The following is a 27,721-nucleotide window of genomic DNA, read 5'->3' as shown; positions in this document are numbered from 1 at the left end:
AACCTGGTCGTAAACGCCACTGAACACAGCTGGGCTTACTTCTGAGTAAATATGCATAAGGACACACTGTAAATGGCGCACACTATTGCAAGACGGCCCTAGCCCTCCCTCTAGGCCCCTCTACATCACATTTAGGTGGCTGCATTGAGATGAAAACGAGAGCAAAGCTAACGCCTTGTGAGAAAGCTAAATGGAGATCTTGGGCAAAGACGAAAGCGAATGATGGAGACTTTTTTAAGGGGCGGCGGCTAGATGGGCGCGCGCGGTGGCGCCTCTCCCCTTTGTCTTCCCGGCCATTGTTCATTTATCTCGCACGACGCGCGTTCACACAGTCAGTCTGCGGCTAAGGAGCCGCCAGGCGCAAAGCAGGGCGCAAAGCGATGGTGGCACAGCCCAGGCAGGCAGGCAGGCAGGAAAGCAAAGCAGGCAGGAAGACACCGGACCGCTCCGGCAGGACTTCCTCTCCCCAGCCCCGCTTAGCTCACGCCCCTTCCCCGTTTTCCCCGCTCTCACCCCCCCCCCCGCGCCTTCCCGACGTGCCAGCTGACCCAGTCTCCCCGCTCCTCTGTGCGCAAGCGTGGCGAGGCAGGGGCGGACCATCTTCGCCCCATCTCCACGCTCCTCTGGCTCGCTCGCACTCTCCTTCCTTCCTCGTCTCCCATCGGCGAACTTTAAGACAGTGTGGCACAATTGGGCAAGCCTCCCCTTCTCCTTTCGTGGCGAGCGGCCGTTGCCTTTCCAGCAGCCATCTCTGGCGGAGGGGAGAGCGAGAGCCAGCGACCCTCTCTGCCGAGGGAGCTCTGCTGCAGCTGCTTCCCCCCCTCCCCGCCACCACCACCTTAATCATCCTCAGTACCACCACTATATGACTCCTGCCTCCCCCCCCCCAGAGTTGCCTCCTGTGCACCAGCCCAGTTCGGATTATAAACTAACCAAACCCAACACCTTTCCTTGTCTCCGGAGGCGCCGGTGAATTTCTCGGCAAACCCAGCGGATGGGGGGTCGCTCCTGACACCCAGATGGCTGGCTGATGGTGAGTCCTTCGGTCTTCCCTCCCCTCTGCAGCTCGGGGTGATGCGTGTCTTGGAAGGGTTCCCGCAGAACCCCTGTCTGAAGCCAGGGGTGGCCACGGGTTTCTGCAAGCTGTGTGGGTTTCTGCAAGCTGTGTGTGTGTGTGGCGGGCGGGGGAATCAGGAGGGGCATTAAGTTTTCTCTCTCCCCCCCAAACATCCTTATTTTTTTTGCAAATAACTGCAGAATTGGTGTGTGTGTGTGTGTGTGTGTGTGACCTACTCCTTCACAAGAGGTAGTTGGGGTGATTTCTCGTTTGCTTATTTAATTTTCTCCCTCTATCCCCCGCCCCCCGCCCCGCCGCCCACCTTTGCCGCGGAGCTAAAAATACAATTTCGAAAAAAGGGCAAGCGGATTTAGAGGCTGTAAAAAGACAGCGGCGAGCCTGGCTTTACTCCTTTGTCTTAACTCTGCCTTCTGTGTCTCCCAGAGCGCATCTGCACCCGGAGCAGCCTGTTGGGTCTCCAAATGTGTTTGAACTTGCAGTTTCCTTTGCCTCTCTCTGCTTTTCTCCCTCTCTGTCTCTCTCCCCACATCTTAAAACCTTAATTAGAAGTAGAGTTGGAGAGGCAAACTATCTTGCTGCGTTCTTTTGATGGTGCCTTAAGGGGGCAATTGGTTAGTTGGTTGGGTTAAAATAAGAAGGAGAATTCTCTAGAGGCATACCAGCTCAGCAGAAAAAAAAACCTTTGAGCGTGGCATAGTTTCAAATTAGAGAGAAAGTGTAATGTGGTGGCATCTTCTTAACCCCTTGGCGTGTGTGGCACAACTGGTTTTTCAGTTAAGATCTGAAGCGTGGGAAGCTGCCATATATACACACTCAGTTAGTCCCATCTCTTGATTATTGTCAACCCTGAATGGCAATGGTTGGCCAGGGTTACAGGCAGGGAATACTGTATGGAGCTTGCTGGGTGACCTTGGGGGCCAGTTACAGTTTCTCAGCCTAACCTACCTCACAAGGTTGTTGTGAGGAGAAAATGAGGGGAAGGGAACCATGTATGCCACTTTGAGCATCTTGGAGGAAAGTTAGGAGACAAATGGGATGACTAAATAAATATCCAGTCCTAGCTGGAGATGGTGGAGATTGCACCAGAGGACCTTCTGCAGGCGAAGTGTCTGCTATTCCACTGAGCTACAGCCCTTTCCCTGAAAGCAAAGGCCTGAAACTAGTTGTGAAGCAAGGGCCTGAAGTGCCTTGTCCTATACAGAATCCATGCATCTATGATGGCAGGGGTGGTGGACCTCCAGATGGTGTTGGAACTACAGTTCTTCTCCAACCACCATAGCCAATGGTCAGAGAATGATGGGAGTTACAATCAACAATTTCTGGAGGACTACTGGCTCCCCATCCTTGCCATAGTTTTTTGCAGGCACTCTTTATCATCCAAGATAGCTCAAGGCCTTGCTTCATAACTAGTTTAAGGTCTTCACCTTCAGCGGAAGGGACATAGCTCAGTGGTAGAGGCCAGCTTTTTTGCTTTTGAGTTCATGAGAGCAGGCTCTTGCACTAGCAAGTGAGTTTTGATTTTGTGCAACAGAGGAATCCAATGCAGCTGTTGCACTAGTGGAAACCCATGTGCAACAGATTGTGCAACACAACTACTTTATGCATGCTTGCTTATGAATGCTAGCTTATGTGTAATTTTTTTGCACAGCGGGACATTATTTATAATGGGAGACAAGATGCATCACACACTTACTTGAAGTGCTGGAGAACGTGAGGTAATGTGGTTGAGGGCTTTCCCTGCTGCTTCCTTCAACCTTGTAACAGGGAACAGCCATAGCTTAGTGGAGGAGCATATACTGTGCATGCAAAAGGTCCCAGGTTCTCAGTCCCTGGTGTCTTCAGGTGGGGCTCTGAGACTTGTATTTCAAACCTTGAGATCTGCTAGCAGTCACCATAGGGTTGTCTTCTTCAAACCTAGTGTCATTTAGGGGTTTCGGAGGTCACCTCCCCATTGGCCATGCTGGCTGGGGCTGATGCAGGTGTGGTCCAAAAAAATCTGGAAGGCACCAGGTTTGGGGAGGCGCCTGTAAACAGTACTGAGCTAGAATCTGCTGCCCTCTAGGTGTTGTTGGACTTCCATCAGCCCAGCTGGTATGGTTTACAGTAGATCAGGCATCCCCAAACTTCGGCCCTCCAGATGTTTTGGACTACAATTCCCATCTTCCCCGACCACTGGTCCTGTTAGCTAGGGATCATGGGAGTTGTAGGCCAAAACATCTGGAGGGCTGCAGTTTGGGGATGCATGGTCTAGATCTAGGACAGGGGTTCCCAACAAAATTTTCTCGAGGACCCCTCATCGAGCCGCTATTGTGACAAGGACCCCCATTAATTCCTAATCCTAAAATTAAAAAGTGAGAGCCAAATTAAGAGTCTTTTTATATTTTATATTTATACGTTTTTTACAGTTACAACAGAGTACTCCATCAGTATACAGTTAGTTTTAATTTTCAGTTCATAATGAGATGAGTTAAATCTGTCCTTTGAGTCCATTATTTCTGAAATATTAGGTTCCAAACTTGAAACTTTCACTCTGAAATCCAACCGCATGTCGAGCCGATTCCTATATTTGTTTTTCATGAAACACATGGAAGAAAATGCTTGCTTTGTTTACAAACACTACTGTTTTGCAAAGAGGCAGCACGCGCCAGGGAGGAGGGAGGGGAATGGAGAAGACAGGGTACCTGCGCAGTAGCACACAAATGAAGCCGACGCGCGCAAAGCATCTTGGGGAGGTGAGCGTTAGTAGAATGCGCACACTGCCTCTTTGCAAATCAGACTCTGCGCTAGACTCTGCTCATGCAGGAAGCGGCCAAAACAAAAAATCTGTTATCATACGAAATATATTTAATATATTTTTTATTCTAATAGCATCTTGCGGACCCCTCTGGCATAGCTCGCGGACCCCTGGGGGTCCGCAGACCACCTGTTGGGAACCACTGATCTAGGATAAAGGGAGTTTTAGACAGCATCTAGAGCCGTGGTTCCCAATGTGGGGCACACTTCCCACAGGGGGGCAATTCGAGAATGAGTTATTAACAGTTAATGGCCTTTCAGGCTTCCTCCATGTGAATGGGAGTTCACTTTTTGAATAATAAGAATTATATGTCACAAGAGGGGGAGGGCATCAGGATTTTAGAGATGCTTAGGTGGGGCATGGCCAAAAAAAGGTTGGGAACCACTGATCTAGAGCAATGGTTCCCCATTCCATTGCCCCCAATTAACTACTTGAAAATTACTGAGAGTCTTGGTGGACCACTTAATGACACCCCCCCCCAACAATTCTTGTAACAATGGTAATGCACAATACTAGATGCTGTATGATTTTTAATTGTACTTTTTATTGCTTCTTATATATTGTATTTTATTGTGTTACTGTTTGAATCCCAAAGGAATCAAACTGTAATGCAATAAAATACAATATTAGGGATAAAATGAGCAATTAAAAAGCAATGTGAATATTTAATGTGGACATGCCATGGATCTCCTGAAAAAAGCTTGCAGACCGCTGCAAGTGGGCCACTTTTTGGGAACCTCTAGTCTAGAGGGTCATGGCTTCCTCGGGTTAGAGGTAGAGAGACTGGTGGTCTGACTTGGCAGCTTCTTCTGTTCCTACTGTTGTTCCTACTGTTTCAAGTGCTTTTTGTTATCTGATCTTGACTGGAAAGCACTTTCATCCTCTTGAGTTTCTCTGCTCTCCCTCTCCCCTAGTCAGCGCTCCCAACCATCACGATTCTGGCACACATTCTTCAAACTCTCCAGGGTCGCTTCAAGCTACCATGCTTACAACGTAGTCATTTTCATGTTTGCTATATTGGGATTTTCTTTTTATCCTTTTGAATTGTGGGAACATCCCTCCCCTTTAATTCTGGGCCATATTTGCTTTTCTCTCTCTTTTTTTTATATAAAAAAAGCTCTAATAAGAGTTTGAATTCTGCTTCCGCAGCAAAGGCAGGCGATCACTACTAAAGCAGAATAGGGAGGGGGGAGTTCAGGGGAAGGTAGGAATCATTCACACGAGCGCGCATATATTTCTGAAGTTTGTGGGTTGAAATCTGATAGATCGCACCCAAAAGGGATGCTTTGTTGGGCTTGGATGTACTGATTTCTCCTTGTTCTGCACTAGTTCACACTTGAGGGAATTACTGCTGACTCCATCCCATATGTAGAACATTTTGGCCATGTTTCTCAAGAGTGGAGCTTAATTTGCCCCAGAGGGTCTATGGCAAATCTTGTTACTTGAAGTAAAGAGGAGGGCGAGGAGTTCTAAGAAACTCTAGTTGGTGCGCATTTGGGTATCACTGAAAGGCTTTGGGGATACATGCAGGCCTTAATCTGATCTGTAGCTCAATTTTTGAACCTGCCTTCAGGGCCAGCGCTGATCTGTGAAGGGCGCCTCTGAGCATGTTATGAGTGCATTTCCCTCACCCATAAAAAGACCGTGCAACCTTCACATCTGGAATGCAGAAGGCCAAGCAAAGTAAAATGCTGTGTTAAATGCATGAGTGCAGTGAATGTATCTGTGCTTTAGTAGCACCTAGGGAAAGGGAAGTTGGAACCTTAACTTTACATGGAAGTCCTAATGAAAATCTCTCCACCGCACTTATTGAAGGTGGTACTTGCCATGGGCAAGAAGCTGCTACTGGTTTCCTGTTTTTCAGGGTTTTGCATGTTAGAGGTTTTATTTAACTCCCCTGCCCTCCCACCCCCCAAAATCGTTTGTGTACGTGCTAGATTAATCATATGGGGTAGGGAGCCTCACACATTGGAACTGTTGGTTTAGGAAAATCTAAGGAGCAGATGGGCAGTGTTTTGTTTTCCCTGCACCTTGAGTGGCATAAAGTCACCCAGATAGCAACAGGTAGTTAAAGCTCTCTTAAAACCTTTTAATTTGCCCTGTAAACTGCTCTTAAGATGAATGAGTATCTTGAGGATCAAGGATGAGAAGGAAGTCTTGTTGCTAATGCTTTGAGGGTCTTAGCTGAAATTTCAGACTGACTGGGAAGTTAAAACTTTTGAAACCTTTTAATTTGTCTTCTGTCCTGATGATCGTGTGTGTGTGTGTGTGTGTGTGTGTGTGTGAGAGAGAGAGAGAGAGAGAGAGAGAGAGAGAGAGAGAGAGAGAGAGAGAGAGAGAGAAGTTTGCTCTTCATTTATTCCAAGTTGCCTGAGAAGTGTGTGAATGAATAAGAAATGGGAAGGAATTAACTACTGACAAAAGTCTTAGCTTTTGCTTCCATTCGTTTTTAATGTGTGACATTTTAATGTATTTTTAATCTTTGTTGGAAGCCGCCCAGAGTGACTGGGGAAACCAAGCCAGATGGGCGGGGTACAAATAATAATAATAATAATACTAATACTAATAATAATAATAATAATAATAATAATAATTTATTATGGCAGTGCAAATGTTTTGCATAGATATGGCCCAGGGTTCAACTCCTGATAAAGTGATCTTGCTTGAAACCCTGGAAAGCTGCTGCCAGTATTAATAGACGGCACCAGTGGACACTGTCACAACTCACAACCTGCCGTGTTCCAGTCCAATGCTGGATACCATATAGAAGGCCTTAAGGCTGGAGGTGAAGCAAAGGAAGAGGAGGCTGGGATTGAGGCCAGGCAAGTAAGAAATTACAGGACCTTGGATAACTCAGAGTGAAGCACTTGCACCAGTGAAGGTTAGGAGCAAACGGAGGCCTTTTAAGTCTCTCTCACCAGGCTACCTCCTCCCTTCATGGAGAAGGACAGAGACTTAGAGGTCCAACTTCCCTGGCCTGGAGACGGGTTCTCCTTCTCTCTTCTCTAGCCTTCCTCCTGATGCACTTGAACTGGTGAAGTATGGTTGGAGGCAACTGGTTCCTCAGACTGAGGTGCCTGTGGAGGTCCGAATTCTGGCCCTGGTGGTTCCTCTGGGAGCTTCTGTCTACCATCCTTGGTCTTAGTGGTCCCCTGATCTCAAGAAGCTGGCTCAAAGCCCTGAGTATGATCTGATGCTTTAGCTGGTTCTTCTGTGCAGTGCCACAGCTATGGTGGATCTAGCCAGTTTTGTTTTGTTTTGACCCAGGTGAAGCCACCAGAGGGGTGCCATTGAGGCTCCCAGCCTGTGTGTATGTACACAAATGCATGTTGGGTGTTTGCCAAACTGAGTCTTTGACCTGGGTGAAATAAAGCCCAGTTTCACCCTTTCTCTTTGTGTCTGGATTGCTGCTGATTCAGGAGTCATGATACAACCCTTTCCCCATGCTCCACTGCTCCACTCCATCCTGGTTCCTTTTGCACTACAACTCCCATCATCTCTGACCATTGGCCATGCTGGCTGGGCCTGCTTCCATATGCTGGAAGCAGGCCCCTTCCATATGCTGTCATTCCTATAGCGCAGTGGTGGCCAACTCCCAAGAGACTGCAGGGTTGAAAACTGGCAGTGATCTACTCCCTTTTGAGGCGTTTCAGGTCAAAGTTGTTGAGCTTTTTTTTAGGGAGGAGGAAAGCCTGCTGTTTTTTGGGGGGGTGCAAGGCTTTTTTAGGGGAGCTAAAGTTGTTCTACCAGTAGATCCCGATCTACCTCTTGGACGTGCCTGCTATAGCACACGTCCAAGAGGTAGATCGGAATCTACTGGTAGAACAACTTTAGCTCCCCTAAAAAAAGCCCTGCACCCCCCCAAAAACAGCAGGCTTTCCTCCCTAAAAAAAAAAGCTCAACAACTTTGACCTGAAACGCCCCAAAAGGGAGTAGATCACTGCCAGTTTTTAACCCTGCAGTCTCTTGGGAGTTGGCCACCACTGCGCTATAGGAATCTTGGGTGCTGAATGTCTGCAGTGTGCAGCCTACTCAACTTAAGTCCTGAAGTGATTAAGGCCCCCCTCCACTGGTGGAGGAACAGGGGTGCAGGGGGAGCGCACAGCCCCCGGCGGCATGATACCAGTGGGGTGCCATCGCTGGGTGCCACACCCCCGCAGGCGGCGCACCCCATGATGCGCACCACGTCCCCGCGACGTGCACCAGCCATGCCCTCACCTGCTCTCCCCCCCACACACACACTGGAGCTTGAAGCTCCGCCGCTGGCCCCTTCCAAATGACCTTTTTATTATGTGTTCATGACAATCTGTGGGACTGCTTTGAACACTGTTTGTGCTTCCAAAGGTTTTGGGGCAGGTGTACTGCTTGTTCCTAACTGGGGCATGTCCCAGAATTTCCAGATGAAGCCCTGTAACTTTCCATCCCGGAACTGTTTCATTGGTGTCCTTCCAGCTGCCAGTAATGTTATAACAGGGATGTCCAACCGGTCGACCGTGATTGACAGGTCGATCCCCGGCTGATTGCGGGGGAAACGGGGTACTTGGCAGCTATGTGTAGTCCACACATTGATAACCTCAAGGCTGGATTACTGCAATGCACAGTAAGTGGGACTGCCCTTGGGGTCTGGTCAGGAAGCTCCATCTGGTGCAGAATGCAGTGCCTCAACGTCTGATGGGGCAGACAACTGGCAGCATGTGACACTTCTGCTAAAACATCTACACTGGACAGGTTCAAGGCTCTTCTGTTGATAGACAAAGCCTTGAACCATTTGAGTCTGGAATAGCTCAAGGACCTCTTGAGCCCTTCATCCCAGTCCAGTCAGTGAAATCGCCCAGAGGAGCGTTGTTGGTTGACCTCCGTGTTACAGAGGCCTCACTGCCCTCAACCAGAAGCCAGACATTTTGTGTTGCCAGTCCAATGCTGTGGAACACTCTTCTAGCATCCTCACTTTTGACTCTTGAAGACGTTTCTATGCCAACAGTCTTGTGAACTTGTTTAACATTTTATGGGGAAGCCAGAAACTTTAGTTTGTGGTGTGTTGGAGGATGAATGAGTGCTCTCTCTGAACAAGAGAGCAGCTCTTGTTCCTGTGTTCACTTCCTTTGCAGCATCCGGTTATGGGTTACTTTTCACCACAGGGTGGAACGCTAGATAGAAGTTTAGCCAGATCACAACCACTGTGCTTTTTAGAGCTTCAGGAAGTTCTGTTACCTTCGGAGGTGGGTGTACAGTGGTACCTCGGTTTATGACACAATTGGTTCCAAAAGTCTGTTCATAAACTGAAGCATTCATAAACTGAAGCGAACTTTCCCATTGAAAGTAATGGAAAGTGGATTAATCCGTTCCAGACAGGTCCGCAGAGTACTCAACCTGAAGCGTACTTAACCCGAAGCATGGGTGTAATTGGTTCTGGAAGTCTGTTCATAAACTGAAGCAAACTTTCCCATTGAAAGTAATGGAAAGTGAATTAATCTGTTCCAGATGGGACCGCGGTGTTCGTAAACTGAAAATTCGTAAACTGAGGTGTTCGTAAACCGAGGTTCCACTGTATGTTTAACTTATAGTAAGTATTCTAGGATGCAGAGCTTGGGGCCTTCTCACCTGGTCAGATATCCTAGGATGATGACAACTGAGTTTGCTTCATACTCTGAATTGTTGATATGTTCAGGAATTAACTTGAAGCTGAAGTGGGTTGAATGCTGAAAATACATGGTAATATCTACTACATTTCTATCCTGCCTTTCATACAATAAGTTCTGCATTTCAGTAGTTTCAGTTTATTCTGTGCAAAAAGTTCCAGTTATACACTTGTACAAAATGAATTAGTTCAGCTCAAGTTCATCTGAATGTACTTTTTTAATTCTTAAAAAGCTCATCCATGACAATATCTCCCAGCATTCAGAATGTTACAAGCTGCTGTGCTGAAGTGTAGGATGCAAAAATAATTCAGGGGCCACACATAAGTAATAAAATGTCTGACGGATGAATGTTAGCAGGTGAAGCTTTCCCCATAATTGTATTTTCTGTTTAAGAAAGGTTTGCCCTGTTTAATTTCTGCCTGCCACACAGCTGTTAGAGGCACAAGGCATCACTTGGTTCTTGTACCTGTATTTCTTGCTACAAACTGCTCCTGTGGGAGAAGAACAAATATCCTTGTAAGGGAATCCCTTATACAGGGAATGCCACACAGTCCTTCCTTCTGACTGCTTGGCCACAAGTGAATAAGTGACCTTAGCAACAGCAGTGCCTCCATATCTGCCTAATCAGCCTCCAAACATTGCCTCCAAACCTTGTTCACTAACTTTCTTTATAAATATTTGATTTTTAAAAAATGAAAGCAAATAGGCCCCCTGCTGGAGAAAGGAATGACTGTGAAGATCAACTAGAAATAAGTCAGAGTTCTACCCCAAAATTAACTTAATCCACCTCAAACTTATAGGAACTACTTTGAGGTATAGTTCATCGAACTTTGTTCAACAGAACTAGTTGGTTCCAAGTGCTGAGTAAGAGTTGACTAGCTCAAGTAACCCAGTAAATGTCATGGCTCCGTGGGGATTTGAACCTGGTCTCCCAGGTCCAAGTCCAACCACTATGTCACATGGGCCACTCCTATGGACCTCTCATTGCATGAAATTGGACTGAAACTTCAAAGGTATGTGTTGACAGCAATATTCTTGGGTGCCTGGGACAGGAAAGGAGGGAGAGATTTCCAGAAGGCAAATAAGGGACTGTAGGAAGAGCCCTGCCGGATTGGACCAAAGGCCTATCTAGCATAGCCTAAGAAAAGCAACAGTCGCAATACAGAATCCACATCTTACATTCCTCCATGGTGAGAACTGTCCGTTTATTTCCACCCTCTGCTTCCAAAGACTGGTGGTTCTTAAGAAACTGACAAGGGAAATGGTTAACCATGTGACTTTCATGGTTTATGTTCATTCAAGAAAATGAATGCAGGAGGTGGACAGACCAGGGAGCTGCTTCCCTTGAGATGGTGTTTAAAGTGGTGGTACGGGCAGAATTTATAGTCTGTTATTACTCTGAGATGTGGGCAGCTCATTATATGAAAATAATTTATCTTCAGTCTTGTCCGGGGCTCATCTCCCATGCAGGAGGAGTGTTCTTAATAACTGCTTTGAGTTAAGTTCTCCAGTGGCTCTGCTGTGTCTTGGAGCCAGGGCTGGGCCTGGAATTAGTTTTATAGTTTATTATTTTCTTTTATTTCTTTGCACATTTATCACCCACGCTTTCATACAAAATGATCAACGCAGTGTACACCAGACAGTGATAAAATCAGCAAAAAGCATTAATAGAAACATCACTGAAAATCAACAAATATTGATTAGTTAAAAAGAGGAAATTCATATTGTAAATGACCTGTACCAAAAATAGAGTTTTCATAAATTGTCTGAAAGTAGGGGGGAAATGGTTCCTGTTGAATTTCTGTTAGGAGGGAGTTGCACAGGGAAGAGCCTGCCACATTAGAGGTTTAGTTTCTAGTGGAAGCCAACAGAACCTCAGAGGTGTACGGCTCAGACAGTCCTGAAAGTACTTTAGGGCTTTGTGAATTAACACAAGAACCTGCCGCATAGGTATTGCTGGGGTCATCTGTGGATCGAGTGAGACAACTGCAAAGAGTGCCTTTGAACATGTGAAGAGTGCATTTCTTCAATCACTGGTCTGGTGTTCACATAATGCTAAGCCATGGTTTATTAAACCGGGGTTGATTTGATTGTCCTAACCATGCCTGGCATTTAACTGTGGTTTGTTTACTTCCAACAAACAGCAATCTGAAACCGTGATTTGTTGCTGGCCTATGGACCTTAGCTTGTTTTAACAATGGATTGCAATTACAGCTCATTACTACAAAGTTATGAGGCAAGAGCAGCTGGAAAACAAGCCAAACTTTATAGAAACAAGACATAGCTTGTTTGATCGGTGGAACAATATTTCAATATTTGTGGTGTGGGCAGGCCGGATTAGGCCCCCCAGTACGGACTTTGGACATGCCTGGTATAATACATTCACCCAGATCCCTGGGTACATTTCCCAGTCAGGCTAGCCTCTTTCAGGATGTACTGACTCTCTCCCATATCACCCTTTGTGGGGAGCTCCCTTTCAGCTCTGCAGGATTTCCCCCAGATATATCTGGCCATACCATCCCTTTTCAACAGATCCATACTGTATAGTTTGTTCTAAAGACCTGTGAGTGGAAACAAAAGATGAATTCTGCAGGTGTCCTTGTGCTTCTGATTATACAAGCAGAGCAAAATCTTTGGATCAGTTGTACTTTCTCACACATTTAATAATAATAATAAAATAATAATAATAATAATAATAATAATTTTAAATTTATATTCTGCCCATCTTGCTGGGTTCCCCCATCAACTCTGGGGAGCTTACAGCATATATAAAAACACAACAAACCATCAAGCATTAAAAAACAAAATATCCTATACGAGCAACAGACAAATCAATAAATCAATAGAAACCAACAACAATAGCAATAATAAACTGTTTACAGTTATAACCAAATTGAAATACTGTAACCGCCAACCCCAACTAAACATTTAACTAACATCAACCTGACTAAAACAAAACAGAGGAAGCAAAATTAGAACTGTTTAATACATTTTAAAACATTTTAGCCAGTTGCCCCAATCCAAGTGTGTATGCATGAGGAAGTAATGTGGGGGTTTTCTAGATTTGAATAACGAATGATGTGACTTCTAGCTTTGCTGATGATGTGTCCTGATGGCACATGCTTTGTTGATCCTCTGATACATACTTGGTGCATATATCCCCCCCCCCCACTATAATAGGCGCCTCCGATGTTATTTCCTTATTATTTGAGAACATCACAAGTAGTGACAAAACATATCAATGCTGGTTAATGCACAAACAATCCTGTACTGTACTGCAGCAGAGGGGGCAGAGGGGACTGGAACAGACGCGGCCTTTGGATCCCTTCTCAATTTGATGAATCTATGAGCCAGGGAGGCTTTGAGTAACTTCTGCCCTTCCATGATGTTTTGGGAAACCAGCGCTGTGTAATCATCTTCTGAGAAGCCTGGCTTGCAAGTGGGTCTGACTGTAAGATCCCCATTGGGTGCCTGGACCAAGCCCCTGCAGCAAAAGAGCAAGATTCTAGTGTAATCTTCCCTGACCTGATGCCCTCCAGATGTTACCAAACTATGTAGAAGTTGGCGCTGTGGGTTAAACCACAGAGCCTAGGGCTTGCCGATCAAAAGGTTGGTGGTTCGAATCCCCGCAACCTGGTGAGCTCCCATTATTTGGTCCCAGCTCCTGCCAACCTAGCAGTTCGAAAGCACGAAGGGCAAGTAGATAAATAGGTAAGGAAGGTAAACGGCGTCTCCGTGTGAGCTGCTCTGGTTTGCCAGAAGCGGCTTAGTCATGCTGGCCACATGACCCGGAGGCTGTACGCTGGTCAAAAGCGAGAGATGAGCGCCGCAACCCCAGAGCCAAAAACACGAGATGAGTGCCCAACCCCAGAGTTGTCCGTGACTGGACCTAATGGTCAGGGGTCCCTTTACCTTTACCTTAATCTGTTTTTAGCTTAACTGTTGGTCTTAATTGTATTTTGATTTTTTAAAATATCTGCTTTTAACTTGGCATTTGATTGGCCATATGAATGCTTTCTTTTATTTCTTGTAAACAACAACTTATTTATTATTATTATTATTATTATTATTATTATTATTATTATTATTAACCCCGCTTATCTGGCTGGGTTTCCCCAGCCACTCTGGGCGGCTCCCAACCGAATGTTAAAAACACAATACTGTACAGCATTCAACATTTAAAAACTTCCCTAAACAGGGCTGCCTTCAGATGTCTTTTAAAAGTAAGGTACTGGTAGTTGCTTATTGCCTTGACATCTGATGGAGGGTGTTCCACAGGGCAGGCGCCACTACTGAGAAGGCCCTCTGGCTGTTTCCCCACCTGGTTCCCTGTAACCTCACTTCTGACAGTGTTTAGAGGTTCTATTTACAACCAAGCGGTGTATAGTACATAATAATAATAATAATAATAATAATAATAATAATAATAATAATAAATAAATAAATAAATAATTTATTTATACCCCGCTCATCTGGCTGGGTTTCCCCAGCCACTCTGGGCGGCTTCCAACAGAAAAATAAAATACAGTAATGGATTAAACATTAAAAGCCTCCCTAAACAGGGCTGCCTTCAGATGTCTTCTAAAAGTCTGGTAGTTGTTTATCTCCTTGATCTCTGATGGGAGGGCGTTCCACAGGGCGGGCGCCACTACCGAGAAGGCCCTCTGCCTAGTTCCCTGCAACTTGGCTTCTCGCAACGAGGGAACCTCCAGAAGGCCCTCGGTGCTGGACCTCAGTGTCCGGGCAAAACGATGGGGGTGGAGACGCTCCTTCAGGTATACTGGACCGAGGCTATTTAGGGCTTTAAAGGTCAGCACCAACACTTTGAATTGTGCTCGGAAACGTGTTTTATTTAACATTCTGTTAAATAAAATGAAACTGCCATCTTCCATGACCATTGGTCAGGCCGATTGGGGTTGAGGAGAGTTGGAGTCAAACAACATGTGGCTGGTACCATGTTGCAAAAGATTGTTCTAGTGAGGGGTGTGTACAAGATGTTTTTGGCGAGGAGAAGATGTCCCTGGCACAGAAATGAAACGATGGAGGACAGGCACACCAATTTAATGTCAAAAAATGTAGCAAGCTGCCTGATGCAAGGTCATATCATTGCTCTACACCAGGGGCCAGCAAACTTTTTCAGCAGGGGGCCAGTCCACTGTCCCTCAGCCCTTGTAGGGGGGCAGACTGTATTTTGAAAAAATATATGAATGAATTCCTATGCCCCACAAATAACCCAGAGATGCATTTTAAATAAAAGAACACACTCTACTCATGTAAAAACATGCTGATTCACGAACCGTCCGCAGGCCGGATTTAGAAGGCAATTGGGCCGCATCCGGCCCCCGGGCCTTAGTTTGGGTACCCCTGCTCCACGCTGACTGACAGCTGCTCACCAGGGTTTCAGATAGGGAGCACGCCTGGTCTTGATTGAACCTGGGCACCTTCCTCAGGTAAAACATGAGTTTTGCTACTGAGCAACTGTCTTTCTCCAAGAGTCATTTCTGTTATTGCTGTAGGCTCTTGCAGAAGGCACAAAAGCAAAACCAGCCTTATTATTGTTGCCCTATTCTTCTTCTGAGTCAACAGCAGATAGAAAAAGTGAGATGTGAAACCACATGCTGAATGGTGGAGTCATCTGTTGAAGGTGCCAGCTGGCCACACCCTTTCCTGGGTTCCTCTATTGTCTTTCCATTCCTTTTTTTCTCCCTCTCTAGAGACTTTTTGGTGTTCTGTGGTCACTGAGCATGCTGAGCCCTCATTGGACCATTTTGAGTTTTCTCTCCCTCCCATAATTGTCTGCATGTTTCTGATAGATCATAATGTGTGTGCCCCCTCCTCTTAATTGTTTTTAAATTATTGGTTCCCCATTGCAGTATCTGTAAGCTGCCTTGAGTCTCTGTCAGGGAAAAAGGCAGGGTATAACTAAATGTATAATTATTATTAGTATTTTTGGTATAAAATAAAGGTTTTTGGCAAGAAAAAAGAGAAAACTTACTTAGAGTTTCCCCAAGCCTGTAGATATCTCCTTTTTTTGTGCATGCATGTTGATGTTTTGGCTACATACAAATGGGCACTTGGGAGACTGAATTTATCATTAATGCATAGGATGTTGAGCTAGTTGAACCATTCAGTCCAGCCAAGCACGAATGCCTCTTATAAAAGGGGAATACAGGAAAAACCTGTTGGGTCTGTAAATAAGCTTTTACAGTACTTGCTAAGACTAATAAGTTTCTGTTTTTTGGGGAAAGGTTGTAATTCCAAGGAGGTGTTTAACTAAGTTTTACTCAGAGTAAGCCCATCAAAATAAATGAACCTGACTGTTAGGCCCCTTAGTTTCAGTGAGTCTACTCTGAGTAAAATTTAGTTGACTACAACCCTTGCCCTGGTATCTGAAGATACATAAATTTGTTTTGTTTAGTTTGCATTTTCTGAAGGGAAAGATTTTGTCCATTATCCAATATGACCTTCAGCCTAGTGGTGTAACCTCTAGCTCTTGAGTAGCAGCTGCTGCAGATGTTGTTTTATTATTATATCATTATTATTCACCTTCCATGTATGTCCTAAGGCAATGTACAAAATATAATAAAAGAAGATTAGAAGTTTAAAAAGGGTACAGGATGAACACCCATGGCAGAGACGGGGAAGATTGTCGGAACAAAAATATCTCCCACGTTTTCATGGAACGTGCCATATCTCAACAGGAATGCAGTCCTACAGATCAGGAGTTTTACAGAACAGGATCATCAATTCCTTAGGTATTTAGTTCTGCACTACAACTACATTACTGCACCATCATAAACAGCATACCTGTCATTAAAGCAGACGAAACCGGACTCCACAACGGGATTAACACATCATTGAGTTCATGTAGGCCTTCAGGTGTCTTCCGAAATGTTTTAATGTGCCAACTGCAAAATGAGAGATTGCTGGGTAGGCCATTTTGAATGAATAGTTCCACAACGAGGGTGCCACCACTGAAAAAGGCCCTGCTTCCACTTGCCGTGGCACCAAACCAGGTCTTCAAATTGTTACCTAATCAATTTGAAGTGGTGAGGAGGGCCTCAGAGAAGATACCTTTTCTCCTTTCCCCCTCTCCATGAGCTCTGTGTTATCTATTCATTGTGGTAGGTAAGAGAGAAATGTGCCTCCACACCTTTTATTTTCATTTCTCTCACCTTATTCTTTTATTCTTCATCTATTTGTGCTTCTGTTGGGTTTTTTATATATATATAAAAACCTCTAACTGGAAACTGCTCTGTAGGTGGGATGCCCACCAGTTCTTTACTGAGGAAACAATGAGTAATTCTACTGTTTCATTGTTTGCAGTCATCTTCCTAGGCCCCATTTGCACTATACCTTTAGAGCAGTATCGAACCACTTTAAACAGTCATGGCTGCTCCCCAAAAATCATGGGAACTGTAAACTGTACCTTATTAAGGTCCCTGAGAGTTGTTAGGAGACCCCCTATTCCCCTCACACAGCGACAATTCTCAAGAGTTTCCTAGGAAGAGGGATCAATTGTTAAACCACTCTGGGAATTGCAGCTGATGGGGGTTGTACTCTGCAACATACGGAGGGCAGCGTGTTGGCTACTTTGGGTGTAGAGAATGTTTGAGAAGCCAGACCTTTATCTCTGTATGACAAACCATATTCACCCCTCTCCTTTTAGGAAATGATATATGGTATCTCTTAGTATCTCCCTGGGGTTCTTTGAGTGCTGGATCAATGGGTTTTTTTTTCCTACTGCTCAAATGTCTGCCCATTTTCATTGAGTTCTGTTTGAAAAATGAACCAACCATAATGTTTAGTTGATTTATATATGGCTTTTCTATAACATCCTTTGTTCAAGGGGCTCAAATTGATGTACATAGCATTGGGGAACCTGTGGCCCTCCAGCTGTATTGGACTTCAATTCCCATCAGCCCCACCCAACATGGCTGATGCTCAGGGATGATGGGAGTTGTGGTTGAACAGCTACTGAGGGGGAGCATGATTCCCTGGCACACATGATTCCCTATATTTTATCCATGCACAGCCTTGTAAGGTCATTTAGGCTGAGAGATGGTAATTGGTCCAAAGTCACACAATGGGTTTTGTAGCTAAATGCAGATTTCTCTAAAGTCAGTTCTATTTAAGAGACTGAGACTGGTACAGTGTAGGTCAAGAGTACAGAGTCCTATTTCAGCTCAGGACTGTATTCCCTCAGTGCCCTGAAATAATTTAACTAAAATCAGAGAAATGAGAATTCCAACTTAAATGAATAACCTACAGTAACATTGAAACCATGTGATATTATAGCTATGGAGACCACTTCCCTACTTGAGGGTCCATGTTCTGGGCTAAATATCTAAGGTTATTACTGGGCAATATGGCTCTGAAGTTAGTTAAGAAGATCTGAGATAATGGACAATCCCAGAGAATTCTTCTCACTTTTGAAACTAAAATGGTTTTGTCCATCATAGGAATGAAAACTGAATTGATTGAGAAGCGGGTATATCCTATTGGGCATTTTGAAGACACACCAGTTGGATCTCTGCTGTTGGTCAGAAAAGGAGGTCTGTGTGGGAAAGCATCCTTAAATTCAACCATAGCAGGTCACAGATCTAGGCACAGATCTTATTCATGGGGGATGAACCAATCACAGCACCTCCCAAAAAGAACACTGATAACCTACAAAAATTGTAAGTTGGCCACTCAGTTATTTACAGATGAAAGCAAGTCAGTCCCTAAGAATTTAGCTATGGATTTGCCAGATTGGTCAGAGCTAGCAGAAGAAGATTTGATCCAGCAAGGGAACAACAGGATATTATAAGTAGATTAACTAAGCTGCTGGAAAAGCTGGCAGAATAGTCATGCTAAAGTACAGGAAACAGTTGTAAATCAGTCTTGACAAGAAGCTGTCACACCCAAATGTACATGGAGGGGAGGGTTATATTGGTACATTCAAGCTCCTAGATGTAGAACTGCAAATTCAGTCTCCTTTGGAATATTATGGGCAAAGCAAAAACATACAATGCAATTTCAAATGACTGGCTAATATCTATCAAATCCTAAACCCTCTAGAAATATGTAGTTCTTCACCACACCATGAATGGCAAATGAAATGGGAAATAGTGGCACACATTAGTTAGGAAAGCTCTCCTTTTTTTGTTCTCAAAATTGTATAGTGTAGGTAAAAGGTAGGGAGCTGTTTTCAGCATCAGGACATCATTCCTTCGTGGACAACCTCTTGAGGATGAGTGGGTTTCGCATGGCTTTTGTACAGTAGGCTACAATGCAGGCATACACATTTTCCCACCTGTGCAACGTTATCATAGTTCAAGGATGCACTGCAGTCAGGCCAAAGCACCAGAGGTGGGCACGGGGATTGGAGCTGGTGGGCAGAGATGCAGAGATCCTAGGTTGTGGGATGAGGGGTTGAAGATCTGCTACTATTTCTGCCGCAGGGTCCACAGCATCCTAGAACCGCTCAATCAGCATACAAGAGAACCCTTTAGCCGCTGAGAAGAAGTCCTCTCGGCCTTTGTCGTGATTGGAGCCAATCAGAGTGAACAGAGGCAAGTTCACAACTGTGGATTGGCTCCTCGGGTCACTCTGGAGAAGGCACACAAGAAGCACACTGAGTTGATGTTGGTGTTCCATATGCTCAAAACTAAGCCCTTAGGAACACTGCAAACACAAGGCGCTTCAGTTTCAAGGGAATGGTGTGCAAGTTCTGTTATGCACAAAGGGAAACACAACTTAAGTCACTTTGCAGTAAGATATTGGAGCTCTCCATGAATGGCCACACTTTGAGATCTTCATTGGTCATGGCAATGCGTTCCTAATTATTATTATTGTATAATTAAAATATTGTTGCATAATCTTAGAAGGGGGCATGGCTGTGAGGGTGTGCGACTGTGACTGTCATGAAAGGGACCCTGAACTTCTGAATTTGCCACTACACTACTGCTGGTGAGTACTGATGGCATTCTGGGGTGGTAAGAGTCTCAAGAGTTAAGATACCAAGCTCTGAAGGCTGTGTTCAGCCAGTGGATGCTCACCTCTGGTGCAGGTACTTCTGCGCCAAGGCTCAATAACAGCATAATCAGTGGCGGATTTATGTATAAGCTAAACAAACTATGGAAAGCGGTTGGTGCTGTGGGTTAAATCACTGAGCCTAGGCCTTGCCGATCAGAAGGTCGGCGATTCGAATCCCCGCGACGGGGTGAGCTCTCGTTGTTCGGTCCCTGCTCCTGCCAACCTAGCAGTTCGAAAGCATGTCAAAGTGCAAGTAGATAAATAGGTACCGCTATAGCGGGAAGGTAAATGGTGTTTCCGTGGGCTGCCAGAAGCGGCTTTGTCATGCTGGTCACATGTCCTGGAAGCTGTATGCCAGCCCCCTCGGCCAGTAAAGCGAGATGAGCACTGCAACCCCAGAGTCGTCCGTGACTGGACCTAACGGTCAAGGGTCCCTTTACCTTTAAACAAGCTATAGCTTAGGGCCCCACTCTCTTGCCCCCCCCCAAAAAAAATTAAAGGGAAAAAAACACCTGGATGTACATTTCCAAAATATAAGATAAAAATCAAATAAAATAAAACCTACATACAGTTTGAGCTTAATAATTATTTCACTATTAATATACTTCTTAATTGTATTTCAGTTCAACAATTACTTTTTGTTGTTGTGTGCAAATGGCTTTAGATACCTATTAGGTCCACAAATGACCATATAGCATATATTTAACACAAAAAACAGCAACAATTTGTTGTTGACAAAGGACAGCTGGACATATAAAGGGCCCCATTACCTTCAGTAGCTTAGGGCCTCATCAAACCTAAATCTGGCCCTAGCATCATACAGAGAATTCTAACCCTGGATTTCCAAAGGTTCTCAGTTTGCCCCTTTCTCTCTGTGGGCGGCTTAGAGGGGCTTTTATTGTATCTTGCTGTGTGTTCTGCATAGCTCGTTTTCAGAAAGCAACTGTGTTCTGCATAGCTCGTTTTCAGAAAGCAACAACTCGTTTTACAATTAAGCAACCCATCTGATAAGAAAATGGTAAACTCTTAACAATGGCTACCCACACCCCAACAAAACCAGGATACAGTATTTGGTGATGGTAGGAAAATTAGGTTTATTGGCAGGACTGTTTCACCCCCACTTTTTACCTAAATGAATCATCACTCGGTGTTTTGGAAAGTCCTCCTGGCTCATTGATTGTATGACAGAAAAGAATGGATGCCTTTTCTGGATTACTTAAAGAAATACTATAGTACAGGGGTCAGCAACCTTTTTCATCCCTCGTGGTGGGCCGGACAATATTTTTTTTTGGGGGGGGGGGAATGAATGAATTCCTATGCCCCACAAATAACCCAGAGATGCATTTTAAATAAAAGCACACATTCTACTCATGTAAAAACACCAGGCAGGCCCCACAAATAACCCAGAGATGCATTTTAAATAAAAGGACACATTCTACTTATGTAAAAACATGCTGATTCCCGGACCATCCGTGGGCCGGATTGAGAAGGCGATTGGGCCGCATCCGGCCCACGGGCCTTAGGTTGCCTACCCCTGCTATATTATGATGAACTCATGAGCAGGATTTGAGCTATGAACAACAAAAGTAATTAGATTCTAATATCATGGTTATGATTGAATAGATAGAAGATACAGTGGTACCTCGGTTTATGAACACAATTGGTTCTGGAAGTCTTGTTCATAAACTGAAGCGTTGATAAACTGAAGCAAACTTTCCCATTGAAAGTAATGGAAAGTGGATGAATCCATTCCAGACGGGTCCGCGGAGTACTCAACCTGAAGCATACTTAACCCGAAGCATGGGTGTAATTGGTTCCGGAAGTCTGTTCATAAACTGAAGCGTTCATAAACTGAAGCGAACTTTCCCATTGAAAGTAATGGAAAGTGAATTAATCCGTTCCAGATGGATCTGCGACGTTCGTAAACCGAAAATTTGTAAACCGAGGTGTTCATAAACCGAGGTTCCATTGTAGAATGCAGCAGAAGGGAAGAAACAACAACATCTCCATGGAAAACGGGGTAGGAAGTTAATGGCTACTCAGATAATGTCTACTCAGAAGTAAGCCCTGCTCACTTCAGTGGGGCTTCCTCCCAGTTTAAGTGGGGTTTAGGATCACAGCCTTAATACCGTATTTGCAAACCTATTTCCTTGTAACTGGAAATGTATTTTATTTCATCTTTACAACATTTTATTTGTTTTTCCTCGCTGTAATGAACTGTGTTCACCTTGGGGATTCCCTGGATAACATCAGAATGGCAGACTTTACACTGGCAATTGAATTTAAAGAGTGGTTCTTTCAACTTCTCATCTGGGTGCTGATTATTTGTAAGGGTGTTTTCAAAAAGTCTCATCCTGACCTGTAGCACTTCTGGAAGCCTATTTGGTTTGTCACGTCATTAATTTTCAGGGCTTTAAAAAAATCTCAAGCCACCACTCCCATCCTCTGAAGGGAGGAAAAAATTATTACTAGTTGTCAAGCTTACATAGTGAAACTCACATATGAACTCCTTCCATGAGTGTTGTTATGGAACTATCCTTGCAAGTGTTGATACTGTGGTAACATTCTCATTGTTATAAGCTGTTTTGAGCGTAATGGTTTTGTGATAAGCTGTTATTGCAAAGGAATCATGACGATGGTGTTCTGATAAGGAATACAATTGAATGACTTTGCCATTCCTTCAGTCTTCCTTTCCTCTTGGCAGGTTTGACTTCCCCAAAAACATTATTTTCTTCAGTAGCTTACTTTAAATGGAACATTACGTTTCCTCTTTAAGCTTTGCACAATGAAAATAAAACATTGCACTGATGGTCTTTGCAAAGAAGGGTGGCTTTTTCTTCCGTGAAATTCCTGTTGCCGCCCTGGGCTCCTTGGGGAGGAAGAAGGCAGGGTTTAAATTTAATGAATGAATAAGACAGGAAGTGTTCCGGTGAAATAAGAAACAGGATGAGGTCAATGCCGTACAACGCTGGGGTCTTAGGCAACCTTGGTTTTCAGAGCGCAAATGGGTTCTGAAGTAAGTACTTTTCAAGTGCAGGGGCGGGGAAGACATCTTAACTGGATGTAGGACAAATTTCCTCAAGGAAATAATAAGTTTTGAAACACCTTTCCATGCCCAATATCATTTAGTTCTTGTAGGACCCTAACGAAACAGAGCAGTTGTTAAATCAGCAGACCTGGAGGTAAATTCGGAAATGACGGAAGATACAGAGTCCTTTTGGGTTATGTTGCCCCACGGTAACTAATATGAAGTGGAGCAGGTGTGGAGAACTTGGGCCGCCAGATATTGATGAACTACAACTCCCATCGGTCCCAGCAAGCATGGCCAGTGGGCAGGTCTGATGGGACTTGTAGTCCAGTCACATCTGAAGGGCCAGTGGTTCCTCTACACTTGGTGTTGGGAGTATGAAGCAGATCATTGGCCTGTTTAGCTCTACACTGATTGGTCTCAGCTCTCTGGGGTTTCAGATACGGTAGGAGCTTTTCTCAGCCTTACCTGAATATGCCAAAGATTGAACCTGGACCTACTGTATTTGCATGCAAGGTCTGTGCTCTGTTAGTAGTTGTGTCCTCAGGAGGTATTCCTCAACATGTTGGATCTCTGTGATTCTCACACAAAGGACCTTCATCTTCTGTGGAACTTTGCACCCTCTGGGTGCAAAAATATGCTGTGCTTCAAAGAAGCTGTGCAGAATAAAGAGAATAATATCAGCTTCTAAACTATACTTTTTGCCCTCTGGAAGTACACAGAAAAGTTACTAGGAAAGCAGCACATAACAATTAATACTTTTTGTATTGGTACATAAGCACTGTTGGTTCATGACTTATTTTCCTTAGGAACTTGACTGTGTCCTTAAATCAATGACACCTCATTATTTTTCAAGGCCAGCTGGTGGAATTTGGTGACTCTACCAGCTTCTTATAAAAAAACTGCTAAAAATAAGGGAAGAACGTCCACAGGTAACATACTGTACACAAGTGGTTCTCACTGAGAAAACCAGTGATGGCTCGGAAGCTTCCCTGCTTCTAAGTTTTCCTTGCACTGATTCTCATTGTGAATTGAACATCTCTATCAAAGCATACCCCAGAATCCCAATTGTTGCACAGATGGGCATGGTTCTTCAGCAGGCAACTCAGTAGCTCATTTCAGATGTAATTATCTCAGTCCAATAAACTGGTTTATTAGATCAAGATCAAATGCTGTGTCTGCACATACCTTTCTACCTCCTTTCATTAGTGGAAAACTTTTGCAGTTCATTAACTCAGTTTCCTGTTGCATTTGAACCAGAAAACTGGTTTGATTTCTTACTATAAACCCGGGTATTAAACCATTTTCCTGTAATGAGAAACTGGCTTAACAAATGGTATATGTTTTTTCGTTAAGCATGTGAGAGAAGGGAGGGGGGTGACAGAGTGTGTGGACACAATGCTTGATTTTGGTCCAGTAAACCATGGTTTATTACACATACCGTAGTTCATTATGACTGACCCAGTCTGATGCAGACAGTGATTAGTGAAAGTGGAAAGCTGGGAAATTAGGGGCACATCACTCACAGATGTTTTGTCTTGCATGTAGAAAACAAGTGGGAGCTGAAGCCTTTTCAAAACAGTCACTCATTGCACTCAGATCCAGGTAAATGATAAAGAATTAGATTGTTTGACTGTCTCTCCCATCTTATATGATGTATGTATCTGCCACCTGGGGCTTGTGAAATGTAATACATTATTGCTTGTAATGCATTTGCGATACTTGGATGGAAAGTGCTATTGAAGAGCATATTATTGCATTGCCTACATTCCCAGGAGGCAAAGTTTAGAAATAGAAGTTGAATTTCCTGGCTTATATTGCCTCCTGCTAGGCACTCGTCATTCAAAGAGGCCTTGTCCAAGATAGCTTTTAAATGACGCAGCCATCAATAGCAATCTTTTTGCTGCTTGCTAGTTTAACTTGTTTCCATCCTGGAGATGGTTTCAGAATGGGAATGCATTGATTGCCAACTTCCTTTCTTTCTTGGCATCTGAGAACTTTTCTTTCTCCTGGACCCTGCCTTATTATAACAAGGAGCAGCAGTGGCTTTTTGTTGGGGTAATTGAACAGTTCGAAAAATTACATAGCCTCACACACGACCTGGAAATCTTAAATAGACTTTCTTTTCCTTTCTTTGCTGGTGCTTGTGGTAGCAAATGTGCTTGCTTTGGGGCTGTCTGAAGTACAAATTGTTGGCAAGAATGGGGAGCCTTTGACCTTCAGGAAGTTGCTGAACTACAACTCCCATCAGCCTTAGCAAGCATGGCCAATGACTAAGGGTAATGAAACTTGTCGTTCATCAACATCTGGTGGACTAAAACAAACTAGCAATTACTTCTTCCCTGAGAAGATTTTGATAATTATTTCAGAGATATATTCACATGTAGTGCTAAGCCATTGGCTTAGCAAGAACGAGCAACTGTTCGGGGAACCCAGACGAAAAATCGCGTCTGTTTCACTCCTCCTGCTCTTGTTCTGCTGTTTCTGTGCTTCTGCAGCTAAGCCATAACTTCCCTTATCAGAGTTATATGCCACCACAGGCCTGTGGTTTTTCTCCTGCAGAGAACAAACCTTATGTTACAGCTTTTGGGTTTTTGTCGGGTAGGGATGGGCTAAACTGTCAGTTTCTGTTTGCCTCATTCTCTTTTCCCCCATGTTCCCCACATATCTGAAGAAGTGTGCATGCACACGAAAGCTCATACCAATGACAAACTTAGTTGGTCTCTAAGGTGCTACTGGAAGAATTTTTTTTATTTCATTTCTACATCAGTTTGCATTAAACAAAAAACAAAACAAAACAAAAGCAACCTTCAACAATTCACCAGCATTTTAGTGCAAATTTCTCTAATATTCAGATGTTCATATGCAATTTTGCCCAATAAACACATATTTTGCAATAATATTCCCTAACATAATGCATTTTTGTACATAATTTTCACTAATATATATGCATTTTTAGGCATACTTTATACCCCTTTTTGAACCTGGAGAACTGCCTTGCAAATTTTGTGGATTTTGAAGGATGGCTGGGAGACCAGAGTTCAAGTCCCCACACAGCCATGAAGCTCACTGGGTGACCTTGGGCCAGTCAGTGCCTGTCAGGGTTGTTGTGGTGATTAAATGAGGAAGGAGAAAACCATGCATACCACTTTGAGCTCCCTGGAGAAAAAGTGGTATATAAATGCAATAATATTTCAGTCTGTGACCGAAATAAAGTTTGATACTGATACTGAAGTAAGCGAGTGAGCTTATGTGGCTGGGCTCTGAAAGTGGTCAGAAGGCTAGGCTGCATAAGGGCTACGAAAAGGAGCAACTCCTATCTGCAGGCTGCCTGGGGGTCGGAGAGGAGTTCCAATCCTGGATAGAGGCTTGAGCCTTTCAGTCAGGCTTTCATTCTGAGACCCATTGCTGCAGCTCTCAGGGGTGGGCAGATCTCAAGTGTGCAAAGGATCTATTTTAGTTGACATGGCTTACTTGGAGCCTTAAGATCCACCAAAGGGACTCAGTACAGTATAAAACAGTGTGCTTTTGGGGAGAGAAGGGGAGATCATAGCTTAGGAACAGGGTGCCTTTTTATTTTCAGTACCAGAACTGAGTTTTTCTCACGGAAAAGCTACTCCTGGCTCTCTTGATTCTAGCAGACTAATTTAATGTGGCTGTTGCTGCTTTTAAGCAAGAAAAACTCCATCTCCCACAAATTCCCCAGAGATCTGGAAGCCAGTCTCATTTCTGCCTAACCCTGACATGGCTGAGAAGTAAAGCAAGGTGGCTATCGTGGGAGATCTCCTTGGTCATCACCGCAGCTTTCTGTTGCAGAGAAAGAAACCCAGCTTCTCATCCTGACAAATGCTTTTTAGTTCTGTCCAGCTACCCTAAGGAGTACTAGGCTGTGATCTGTCCAGCTCTAGCACCGAGTCTGACATAATGCTTGAAAGGAAGCGGTCTCTCTCCTCTTGGGAGTGAAACTCAAAGCTGTTTTGCTCTTTTCCGTATCTGGTGAGAACTGCCAGATCCCTTGATCTGTGTCCAGCTCCAGGCAGGAGAGAGGAGTACTCCCTAGCACTTTCAAACACTTGCATCCCTTATAAGCAGGGAGAGAATGTTAGATACCCAGCAAGCAAGAGATGGCCATTGGCCATGGCTGTGTCATCACCGAGAGTGTGAAGTTTTTGCCGCATTCAACTGCCCAGCAAGCAAGTTTTGCAGGAGGAGGCTCAGCAAAGACGTAGGCATGCGTTTAAGTTTATTTTTTTCGCCGTAGGTCAAGGCAATGGCAAAAACCTGAAACTACGATTCCAAGTAGCTTGGTTTGTGCAGGTTTCCGCTGGGAAGTATAGCCAGAAAATCTGCTTAGTTTAAGAAATTGTGTGGTGGTTGATTGCATTCCTGGATTTGCCCACCCTCCCAACACACAAACACAAACACATGCCCCTTTCTCAGAAATACTGGCTCTAATAAAGGTATAAATTGACATCCTGTCTTCCAAGAACCACTTCCTCTGGTTTCTTTTCTTTCTTTTTTTAACATTACAATATTCTTAAATTCCAGTGACTGCAAACAAGTTTCTCACACAGTGCTTACGGTTAGTGCCACCTTCTGGCATGAAACCTGAGGTTTATAACTGGTGCAAGAGGTTAAATGAGGTGTGTGTGTGTGTGTGATTGAAGAGGCTTGATTGAAGAGGGTCAATAGGTAAAAACAATCAGTGGGAGTGTTGCAGCAGTAGATTCCCCAGTCGGCATCAATAATATTTGCAACCAGTGAGGCTGAAAAGTTTGGTTGCTGTTAATGAAGCCCTTTCTAGATAAGTGATGGTCAAACTTGGCCCTCCAGCTGTTTTGGGACTGCAATTCCCATCATCCCTGACCACTGGTCCTGTTAGCTAGGGATGATGGGAGTTGTAGTCCCAAAACAGCTGGAGGTCCAAGTTTGGCTATCACTGTTCTAGATCAGGCATCCCCAAACTTCAGCCCTCCAGATGTTTTGGACTACAATTCCCATCTTCCCCAACCACTGGCCCTGTTAGCTAGGGATCATGGGAGTTGTAGGCCAAAACATCTGGAGGGCCGCAGTTTGGGGATGCCTGTTCTAGATAGTCAGTGGTGTGGTTCTGGCTAGACTTCATCTTGAGATGTTTTTGTTTCATTCCTTATTTGGGGCAT

At 44.3% G+C, this 27,721-nt stretch overlaps 1 protein-coding gene across 11 annotated transcripts in view; it reads left to right on the top strand.

The window, feature by feature from the left end:
* Positions 1-526: 526 nt before the first annotated feature.
* ST3GAL4 (ST3 beta-galactoside alpha-2,3-sialyltransferase 4) overlaps positions 527-27,721 on the top strand; it is a 161,029-nt gene continuing 133,834 nt past the window's right edge. For 8 of the 11 annotated variants that reach the window (XM_035139038.2, XM_060268397.1, XM_060268393.1 and 5 more), the window contains exon 1: positions 529-1,033. The gene's annotated coding sequence lies outside the window, so the exon portion shown is untranslated. Of the gene's footprint in view, positions 1,034-13,965; positions 18,193-27,721 lie in introns of those variants that run through there. The other 3 variants (XM_060268389.1, XM_060268398.1, XM_060268387.1) reach the window with 3 other exon arrangements.

Source organism: Zootoca vivipara, chromosome 15 (assembly GCF_963506605.1).
Source record: "Zootoca vivipara chromosome 15, rZooViv1.1, whole genome shotgun sequence".
Classification (NCBI taxonomy): domain Eukaryota; kingdom Metazoa; phylum Chordata; class Lepidosauria; order Squamata; family Lacertidae; genus Zootoca; species Zootoca vivipara.
Note: the sequence above shows the minus strand (reverse complement) of the source record. Positions and strands in the feature narration are given on the sequence as shown.